Source organism: Anser anser (assembly GCF_964211835.1).
Source record: "Anser anser genome assembly, chromosome: 1".
NCBI lineage: Eukaryota > Metazoa > Chordata > Aves > Anseriformes > Anatidae > Anser > Anser anser.
This window is the reverse complement of record NC_139720.1, coordinates 144,075,819-144,087,875: the sequence shown is the minus strand read 5'-3', so window position 1 is coordinate 144,087,875 and position 12,057 is coordinate 144,075,819.

The following is a 12,057-nucleotide window of genomic DNA, read 5'->3' as shown; positions in this document are numbered from 1 at the left end:
GCATGTGTTACACTAAGAATACTAAAAATACCTAGATTTAAAAGACAGAGCTGACAGAACATCCAAGTAGTGATGAAATCCTCAGACACACATGAATTTAGATCTTCCAAAGAAGCCTCTTGAAACTACATGTAGAGGACTCTGTTCTCTATTCAAATGGACTTAAATCAGAGGAAAATTACTGGAGTGAAACTTAGCTATATAGATGGCCATGGCAAAGTTCAGGGGAGGATGGTGGCAAGGTTGATTTGACAAAGCCTTTAAAATTTTGAGCACGGTCATAAAATTATGTCCATCCACTTTTGTCTTCAAGAAGCTATTGAGGAAAACACAAATACCCAGGCTGTAGAGATATTTTGAATGCTTTCTATTTTGACATCCTATCTAGTAGGGGCTAGAAGAGCAAAAGCTAAAATTTGGTTTCCTCCGTTAATATAGCCAAAGCCATGACCAGATAAGGTCTACTTGAGTATCACAACACAGCTGTATTAAAAAGGGCCAGAGACCAGCTCATGTCCTAGAATCCTGCTCCTGCATTATGCTGATTAGTCCCACTACTTCAGCCATGTTTTCAGTAGGCTTTGCACCCTCGAACCACCCTATCACGCCAGATCCCCCGGCATGCCATGGTATAAGACCCACCAATCTCATTAGTTCCAGAACAACCCTGTCTGATGTCAAAGTATTTGAACTGAAATAAAGAAAACTTTGGGGTCACAGAGACATTGTATGGAGTCTAGAGGAGAGTCAGGGTCAAGAGCTGTTACTTCACAAGTCCCCATCTGCTCTAGAAGGGATTAGTCTGAAGCAATGTGAAAGCAAATCTGTTGGTGCCACACAGACTACTGCTTATGGTTTCTAGGTGAATGCATTTTTTGCCTGCCTTCAGACCCACAACTGAAATGAGTATTACTTTGATGGCCTGGAAAGTTAATGAAAATCATATGACAGGAATATGTTCTGAGTCTTTAAGTGTTATTACCCACTTCCTGTAAAATGCACAGTCATTTGAAAAGTCAACTAACATGACATGCTGTTAGGATATCAACTAGACTGGGGACAATGGCACTAAGATGGTAACAGAGATGCCCAAGGCTGTCGTGACTGTGAGACAGTTGTTAAACACTGAGAGAAACAGGAGCACTCGGAAGTTGGTCAGGGCCCCACGTGAGTGTGATGGCCTTTTGGAACCAAGGTCTCCTCCTAAGTTTGCCATTCCTACTTTTTATGGAGGCTCACTGATGATATAGCCGTGCAGTAATACAGTCAGGTTAATTCATGCTAGCTAATAAGCACCCACCACTATGCGAATTTTTTAATGCAGAACGCTTCTAATAACCATCATTAATAACCTTCTCTTTAGTACTGACGAGTAAAGCTCCATCTGTGTTATTTATGCTTAGGATTAGATTTCATCTCACAGAACTTTAGCCGTCAAGTTTAAACCACTCACCACAGATTCCCTTTGTAGTCACTGGAAAGAGATACGCATCTCCAAAGGGTGATTCCTTCTATTTCTCCTGGATACCTGTCTTCAGATGGGATGAATCACCCTCTGGATCTGCCTTTCTCTTCTCATTGTCTAGAGAGGGAGTCAAGCTGACTTTAACTTATAGACATCTAACAGAAACTTCTAACTTATAGATAGTGAAAGTGAAATGAATATCACCTTCAGCTGTACTTTAAGTAGTTCTCTGCTTGGTGTAAAGAGGATTGAAGGAAGATTTCTCTAAGTGCAAGCATGGTTTTGTTGCTGCTGGTAGGAATGCTTTGCTTTCTTCTCTTGCCTCCCTGAGATGCTGACAGCTCTGATGTTAATAATGGAGCACCAGTCAGGCTTCAGCGATTTGCAGAAAAAAGGCAAGTTATGTAATTTTTCGAGGTAATAGCTGCAGTCTGGGAAGAATTGGCCTGAAACTGTCTGAAGCTGAGACAATCTTCCATGTTAAAGAGTTTAATTTCAGGATAATATTCCCATGCCTTGACTTTTTATTTTTTAAATCCAAGTTATTTCATTTGTTGTATTAAGTCTCTGCATTTTTTTTTCACAATATTCTTAATTAGGTCAATTTGAAAATTTCAGCACATCATTTTCAAGTGTGAATTTAGGGAGAGAAGGTTTTGCAATCCACTACATTCATACTTCAGTTTTAAAAAGCACTCCATATATCTTTGTGTGAAGAAAAAATAACATTTCATGAATCAGACAAAGAATTTTTGACATTGATAGATAGATGGCTGCATGATCTATCCATCCACAGTTTCAAAACATTTATCCATGGCGTGGGTTCATCCCTATTTTTCTTCCTAACCCATGCAACTCTGTGTATATTGAAAAAAAATGCAGTTTAATTTGCAAAATTGCTTCAAACACATGTATGAAGACTAGTCTTAAGAGAAGAGAAAGATGCTTTATGGTGTTGGTAAGACTTGCGATTTAATCATGCATTTTGCAACAATCAGTATTTTTAATGCCTCAGCTTCAAAAATACTGTTATTACCTGATAATCACTGTTTTTATTAAAGGGAAAAAAATTAAAAAGCATTCCTAATGGTCTGGACTGCAGAGGAAAGTTCAAAAATATGAACTGTAAAAGCTCAAATCAAGAAGGTGACAAGTGAAAAGAAGCTATTAACGTAACACTTAATAATTTTTGGAGGCCTGACAAATTTCCCATGGGAATTTCTTTTCAGGATCACAGTTCTTGTCTAGGCTAAAGTGAGACAGAGGAGTGTATGATCAAATTCATGCCTGCTCAATGTGTCAGACTAAACGCTATGCATCCCTCTAGGTCCAGATATTTTCCAAGACGGTGATCTTGCTTGATAGCCAAACCTGAGCAGGACTTCATGGGGCTTTATATGGGGTTTGATCTGTTTTGAAACAAAGTCTTTGAATGACAACTTACAAAGAAGTGGAGGGGTTCTCCATCTTGAATAGGGCTGCTACAGAAGGATGAATTTCATCCTAAAGGAAGACAATCAAACCAAAAATATTCCTGAAAGAAAGAAAATCATAAGGCTCTTCGGAGCGTCTAAATTCAGATACTTAAATGAAGTGCCTAAGGTAGGAGCTTAGTCTAATAAGGCTTCCTATTTAGTCAACAGAAAGTGAAAGGCAGTCCTCTAAAGCACCTTAGTGAAGTTTCTGCTTTCAACTGGCTACATATAGAGCCTACTCTTCTGAACAAGACATCTTTTGGTGTCAACCAGGTCCTGCCTTCTGGAGCATAATGCAGATCTAATATTGAGTCCTGGCCTCAGTTACCTTAATTATGCAAGGGTCACTGACTTGGGACTTGTGGGAAAGGACCAGGGAAACAAATTGTGTCCCAGGATCTGTGCAAATATATATACACTTTACAACAACTGCTTCCTGCTCTGGAAACCACTGGGAATGGGTTTGCTCTAGACAAGTATGTGGAATTACAGAGTGTTAGGAGAAGGGGAAAATCTGGGAAGGGCCCATTGTCCTCACTTCATTCATCACAGAGCATGTATGGAGGAAAAAATAGTGATTAGAATAACTTCATGATAGCCCGATACCTTCATCTAGGGTCTTTGGATAGCTGGCCTGGGCTATGCTGAGTCTGAGCATTCCTCCAGGATTGCAGGGTGGAAGCTTGGGTTGCACCAATGAGACAGCTGCCTCTCACATACAGTCACAAACAGCTGGAAGCTCAGCAGTTCAGGAAGGTCTGGTACTCATGGTAATTTTGAGAATTAACATGAATTGTGATAGACCTCCTTTCCTGAAAAAGCTGATCAAGTTTTTCAGGAAAAACGAATCAAGTTGTATTTACACTGCACCACAGCGTAAAAACAGGTTCCTCTTGATTGCTTAATTTTGACACTGGTGCTACCATGTAAACCTAGCGAAGTCTTTTCGCTAGCCAATTTTCAGGTTGGTTTTACCACCTGGAAGATCAGGCCCTGCATTCTGCAAAATATAATTTTATTTCACCCAACAGATATTAGTTTAGAAACACTCAGGTATCTTCAGTGACTGCTGTTTTTAGATTAAGCAGTCCAAAATCTATGCTTGGCTTGGAAAAGAGTTCAGGATTAACATGCTGTTTCTGCAAATCTGCAATCAGAGCAGCTTTGTACCAAATAACAGATTAGGAAGCATGCCATTGCGTGTATGGCATGACCCAAAACAGGTGCACCTGCAAAGTAAAGGACTGGAAAGATCCTTCTTAGTGAAATAAGATACCACTGTGAGATGACTCTAACTTGCTTGTTTTTCAGTTCTGCCTAAAATATCCTTAGATCTCCTTTTCTCCTTCCTTCCTGCCTCCTTCCTATCTTCCTTTCTTCCTTCCTTCTTGCCTGCCTGCCTTCCTTCCTGCCTGCCTTCCTACCTTCCCACCTGCTTTCCTGCCTGCTCTCTCTCTCCTTCCCTCCCCTTCTGACCATTTACTTTGGAAGGAGATTATTTAAACTCAAAAATAATAATGAAAAGAAATAAAAAAGTTCTGACTTCAGAATGAGAGGGAGGGATGATTCAAGTGAGTAAACACAGATTTCTTGTGCCCTTTGAGGTGCTGTAGGGGTGCCCAAGGCACCTGGGCTGGCTGATCTAACACAGGGGATCCATCTTGTTCTGTTCAAGCTGTCACGAGGACACCCAAATGTCTTTACATGGAACTGTTCCAGTAGAGCTATTCTGCATTAAAACAACACCACACCTTATTCTGGAGTAATTTTTGTGCTAACTATCATCCTAAATTGCCTGCCACAGAGTGCTTGGTTAACAACCTAATCAAGGTTTGCCTCAAGACGTTATTTAGAATCATTAACAATAGAAAGGAGAGGCTAATGGACATCTATACAGGGCCATGCATAGGAACATTAGCAACACTTTTTGGGAACAAAATTTGGGACTGTCTATGTGCAAATTGCATTGGTTTAACTAAGAATGGGATTTAAAATCGATGTAGCTAAAACAGTAAAATAGGTTGTGTCAGCTCTTTTAAATCAATATAAGCCTGACAGAGCATGGTTTAACTTATATTGAGTTAAAAGTAAACCAAAATAAGCTGCTTGTAAGCCAACATTAATGTGTCTACATAGAGTTTGTACTGAATTAATGAAACCGATTTTAAATCGATTTAAGTCAAAACAGTGCTAGATCTGTGTACAGGCAAAAGTTTAATTGGAAAATGATTGATTGAATATGGATAATGTAGCCAGTGGTGGGGAATATCAGAAAGAAGGAAATCAGAATCTGGACATAAAGAAAAAAAATGCAAAGCTGAATAGAAATGTCCAGGCAGCACTGTGCAGTGTTCAGACGTATAAATAGAGGGAATAACATTTAGATTGCATCCACTCCCCTACATACTATAAGGTCCCTACACGTCAATATGCATTACTAGATAGGCAGGCAGATGATATAAGCATGTCAAAAGAATGGAAGGTGAAAGTGACTGCATGGGAAAAGTGTCTAAACCAGAATAAAGACTTCATAGCCTTAATGGCAATGAAACAGGAACATCACCTGGAATACCAGTGTGGAAAGAGCAAATACAGTAGAACAGATCTTACCACCTAGATTTTTTTTTTCCTTTTTACTCCTCAAAGATCTTCATGTGCTAACATTCTGAAAAGGTATAATAGTGCAAAGAGTTTTCCTGGTATTGTTGGAGATTCTCTTTTTCAGACAAGAGCTGTTTTACTATCCACAGCCCCTCAAAAAAATTGAAGATGTTCTCAGTACAATATAAAAATTGGTGATGAAATATATAAATGCTCTTTCGACTTGAGAAGGGAATCACTTCATAATTTACACTATCTCTACTTGAGAAGAGAACAACTTCACTACTCATGAGTTACTGGTTTTCCCTTCTTCATTAAGCATTCCTTGTCTGTGTTTCTATCTGGTGTATGTTCTTCCCACTACCTTGTCAATGTCCTTAGATACTGGGAATATATTTGCCTCAATGCACAAAAAACTTTCATTTTAATACACAGCAAATTAGAGGCACTGCACATACACGTACATGTGGTGTACCAGACTAATAACCTCTAATATGGATTAGTCCTCCTTGGAAAATATTTTGCCCATATCACACCACTATTTCCTAACATTTGCAAAACAATTTCTCTCTTAGAGTGTTTTGCAGAATTTACCAGTTACAATATATGTAAAAGAAGATACCTTACAATATAATCTGAAGTATTGTCCTTGTTGACAGGAAGCTGAGTGATGTGAATTGCATACAGTACGTAAAGAAATGTGGTTGCCCTATAAATTTTTCTGTGTCTCTAAACAAAGACAAAAATAGGTATAACTAGGCTGATACTGTTTAGTTATGTAACAGATTGAGGGTTTGGGTTTTAGTCACTGAAAATGTGATAAACAACATTGTGCATTAATGCAGAAAACAGATTGAGCTTTTTAATGGTACATCAAATAAGACTTTATTAGCATCTATTAGGTTCAACCCAAAGCCCGAGAAATAGCATTAATGAGCATCATATATCAGTCTGTCTGTTATTAGATAACATTATCCCTTAAAACTAGCAAGTCATATAGTACTTCATACTTTTTACCTTTATCTTTAGAATTAGCTGCTGACATCCTCTCCTGTTACACTGGCCTTACTATTAGTAATAGTGAACCAATTTATAAACCCATTAGTGACACTTTTTCCAGAAGATAAAAACAGTCAAAATTATCTGGCAGCAATTAATCTTAATGGCTGTATGCAGTAAACAGCAATGGGCTAATTCCAGCTCTGTCAGCCCCATCAAACAATCCCACATTAGGCAGCTTTTCACTGATCCATTAAGCATATTCAGAACAACAACAAATTCAATGCTGAAGGCATATGCACTAAACATTACAACAGTGATCTTCTGAAGCCATCATTATCTCTTAAATAGTACTTCCCCCATGTATTATCATTATGCTGTACATTAGAAATACTTTGATTAAACTCCCTTAATTCATAACAGCCAGCTGCAGACCATTTATGCAGTTAATCTCAACACAACAGCTATTGAGGAAATATAACAAATGAAGGCTGTAAACTGGAAGTCATTACTACGAAAGATACTGGTTTCCTAGCCCTCATAGTGCAAAGTGCATGGCAAGATCGTGCTTTAGGATGACAATAATGCAGACTGAAACCACTAATGACCTTGCACATGTCCTGCAACATGTTCAGCAGTCGTTGTAGCCATAAAGGTGTGTGCAGGAGCAACCTGACAAACTTTCAGCAGGGGTGGCAAAAACATCCAGGAGACCCTTGTCCACAGGACCAAAATATCAGCCCAGACCTCACTTACAAAAACAGTCTTTCCATGGCTTTGCTGGCTTCATCTGTAGCTCAGCACAGTTTGTCACTATGAAAGAACAGTTCTGATTTTTTCCTCTAGCTCAAGCTAGAGGAAGCTGAAGCTTGAGCTAATAGCAATGACACTTTGAAAGACTGCAGACCTTTCAGTTTCCTTTCCTACAAGTAATAGCTGTTTTGAGAATTTTTATTAGCCTGTTTTCTCTTTAAGGTATAATGGATATGGTGTAGTAAGAAAATTAGCATAAAGCTTTCCATGGTAATGTAAACAAAACAATATTATCAGGATGGGAAGGAAAACAGTAGCTAATTTATATTTCCACTCTGACCTGAAATTCACATGAGGTATCCTTATTTAATAACACAAAAATGTTAAATAGATAAAAGTTGATGGTGTTTTCTTAAGTTTTCATCAACTGCATTCCAAAAAAAAAAAAAGTATTAAAAATGCACTCAAATGCGTCCTTGCTGCATGTTAGGGAAAAAGGGAGCTGATTCTGTGTTACTAATCCAGATTGTATCTTTACTTAATGGAAGAAAACAAAACAAAACAAAACAAACAAACGAATAAACAAAAAGAAATCTGCAGGATTTGGGTACAAAAAACACTTTCACAAATTCTTTACTCGTCAAGTGTAAAGAAACCATAAAAATATTAGTGAATAAGGTCTATGTGCCTTACAGTTCTTCACCATATATAAATAGTTTATTTGATTTTAAAGATGTAAACCACAGACACAGTGTCTACCTTGCAATGAAATGATCAAATAAATAAAACTTCAATTTGGCACGAGCCTGGCTGCCAGTTCTGATCTCAATTCCCATTCATACGTCTAGCTCACTCAAAGGTGGAATGAAAAAACTCCACAACACCTTCAAGACCTACACTGAGGAGCAGGTAACTGCATGCAACACGCAACAACACCCTTCAGACGGTCAAAAGAATCAGCTTCCTGATAATTTAGTCAAACCTGAGGTGAAATAACTCACTGTAATTCCAGTTTCATACTTCTATCACCTTTTAAAGCTCACACTGTTGGAACATGCACGGATATATCTCTGCACCATTTTCCCTGTGATTAACTTATAAGACCTGATGCTACATACACCTAAGCACAGCAAGACAAGATCCACTGGCTTGCTTGTAAGCAGAGTGATACCACATGCCCACCCTTCACACAGGTGTTTATATGCAGTTTTCCCTCTGTGTGGAAAGAAAGACCTACATACTATGGTAGATGTGGTGCACTGCCTAAGCATTGAGGGCATTGCAGAAAGTGAAATTTGCAAGGATATATTCCATCATGTCCATATGCCTAAGCAGCAAGTCAGGAGAGCAGATTCTTATAGTATTTCCCCTTTCAATAGTGGAAGAATGGACCTGTGTTTCAGATAGAGATTTTGGCAAACGTGCAGCACTCTTCCTAACTCCAGAGCACCCTGCCTAGGCAAGTCACTTTATGTCCCTGTGCCTTGGTTTCCCTTCTTCTGGTGATCTGGAGATAACTTATAACCAGAAAGACTATAAAACCTAAGGAAACCAAAGGTTGTTCCTTAACATTGTAGAAAGAGAGAATTGTGTAATTTTTTTTTTCTTCTTCTTATGCAGGAAGCATTTCTAGGCACAAGAAATTCAGGCAAAAAGGAATATTAGACTCCCTGTTGAAAATCAAGGTCCCAGCAGAGTCTGGGCACTGAAGAGAAAGGCAGTCTCTGACCAAAGATTTCTATGACTGAAAATTTTCACTTAGGTGCCTAAATACAGTTGATGTTTCTTACTGAACAGCATTCTCTGTGTCCCAGATGTAAATTGTAAGTGTCACATATATGAGCTATTGATTTGGAAGAAAGTAGGTTTTCCCAAACTTAGAGAAACTGACTCACTAACATCTGCAGCAGCCAGGAGGATCTGTGATGTGCTGTGACGATGTTAAGTCACAAAGTGATTCTGAGACCTTATATGTGACCATTTATGTCCAGCTTCAGATTTTTCTTCCTTTCCAAACAGTATTTATTTCCTTAGGAAATAGTGGAAAATAGTGGAAAATGCCATAAGCTAAGCATTTTCACCAAATTATTTTAATTTTGAAGATATTCTTTTTTAAATTTAAACTGTGGTAGGTGACTTCTAACTCTCAGAATGAAGCAGAAGATCTGTAGATCCTCCTCACCCAGAAAATGGAGAGACAGGATTTAGACCTCGTGGTGGGCCTAATTCTGGGGGTACTAATTCTGGGGAGTAATGGAAACTCTGCAGAGGACAAGGAGTACAGGTAAGAATGAAAATGTATTCCTAGTTGTTACTTGCTCATCCACGTGCAAAAATTTCACTTGCAGTTTTACCAGGTGACATTTTTTTCCTTTCTTTCTTTTTTTCTTTTTCTCAGACTACTTGTGACCAACTGGAGAAAAATGGCTATGTGTATGTATATGTATATACTGTTCAAATGCAGTAGCAGGGGGCTACTCTGCTTACTTTCCAAAGACCAGTTAAGCTAACAAAGTAGCAGAGTTTATAAAGATTCCTGTAATTCTGCCTAGCATGCAATCCAAGTACAGAGCTCTTACTGTAACAGTAAGAATTCTGGACTAAAGAGAATATATATACATACCAAGTTGCTTGTAGAAAAATAATTATTTTAATTATGGATAAGTTGTATAGATGGGTTTTATTTTAAATTATGGACAGTGTTACTTCTTAGCTTGACAATGTGTGAACAGCCAGATGTGAAACTAACTGTATAATGTTTCTTAGTTTTTAGCGAATATAATACTGCTGAGAACTACCAAATAGTTAGGTTGTACTGCAACATATTTTTCCTACTGCCATATTTCAGAAGGATCAAACCTGATTTTCAAGAGTATTTTTTTTTATTTTGCCTAGTCTAACTGCAGGTTACCCAACAGTGATAAATAACTTGGACTAATACTCTAATATTCTACCAATTTTACTGATAAAATTCGTAGGACATGATTTTGAGTACCCAATTTAAGATGTTGTGCAATGTTCATGATAATGGACTGGACTGTTCATAGAATTATTGTTATGTGACATTAATAGGTAGCAGAAGGACATGAGTTTTGAGTTAAAGAAGTACATCTATACTAAGAGACAAAAGAGTAGAAAAAAATACTTCCCGGGTTTTATTTTATTCACTTCTTTAAGTTTCTTTTTGTGTGAAAATCTGTATTGTAAAAGTTTAAGTAATGCAGAATTTTCCATTTTTTTGTTTTGAATTTACTTTTCTATTTTCTCAATCCCTCTATGCACTTACAAAGTTCTTACACATAGAAGATTTTTTTTTTCATTTTTTTTTCTTTACAGGGGCTATTATTGTGTGCAAACTTTAACTGGGTCCCAGTGTAAACTCCATATGCTGACAGAACATTTGGAAATTGACTCTAATGAGTGGTCAGATAGTGCACAAAAGTTACTCTAGAAATCATAGACAGCATATTGATTTATAGTGTTTCCATTTCTAAGGGGCAGAATATAAGCAATGAAATGGAGAAGTGATTTTCAACCTTTTGAGTTTGCAGACAATCTAAAAATGTTTTTAGTACCCATGTAGGATATTGAAGCTTGCAGATAATAAAACAGCTTTTCCAGGAAACACTAACAGGAAGCCAAAGGGTCCCGAAGGATTCACAGACTATAAGCAAGAAATCATTGAAATGAATAATACTAAATTATCTACCTCCTTCTAGCTTTGTTTCTTAAGTCTGCCATGTTGTCATCAATCTGCCTCATTAATTATCTGGAGTTATATTACTATACTGCTTGCATATCTAGAAATACCAAAGAAACCTGGAGAAGTAATTTTATTGAATTTCATTAGATCCTTTCTAAGAAAAAAATGTACTTCATGAAAAAAAGAAAAAGGAATAAAACAACGATTACATTCATATACAATATGTCAGTAATTTATAACCAATTTATCAATGACCATGCAGCTGCACTCCCTGAAGTTTTTTTCTTTTTTTTTTTTTTTAAAAAAAAAAAGCTCACATAATGCTTACATAGTCTCTGAAAGCATAGCGTCTTAATAAAGGAACAGGAAGCCACCAGAGTAATTAGAAAGGTATATTGTAGTGCATATAATGGTAGAAGGATGTTTGTATTATAGTCCAACACATCATTAAGGATACAATTGTTATTTAATGTGGCACAATCATCTTTCTACTCTTCATGAAATCCACTTAAGTAATTACTTTTCTTAGCTCATTGGTTCTATGAACTGACAGTTTAGCAAAGCCTTATGTCTAGAGAAATACCAAATCTCCATTTTTTATAGTATTTTACCTCTTTTTAAGCTTGAATGTTACAGCTTACATGGAATGGCCATTTTCTCATTTAAGAAACTGGTCAGCAGACTGGGAGGAGAGGAGAAAACTGGGTGTGGAAGGAGAGAAGGGAAAGAAAGAAGAGAATAAGCACTTAAAACATCAATTGAAAGGTTGCAGTGCTGTCTTAAAAAAATGAGAATATTAAATGAAAAGTCTCACTTCTGTTTCTCTACAGTGTATCCCTTTTCCCCAGTCTTGTTTTTGGAACATAGTCATGAATATATATGTACCAATTAGCTGATCTGTTTGTGCAATGTTTCATCATTTTTGTATATGTTAACAGCAGAATACTAGCTCAGTAGTACAGCACCTTGAGTTGCTTCCAATCTCTTTCTGAGAGGAATGCTTTTGCAAAGCAGTTTGAAAGATTCTGGAGAGTACTGTGTTATGAAAGTTAATGACGAAC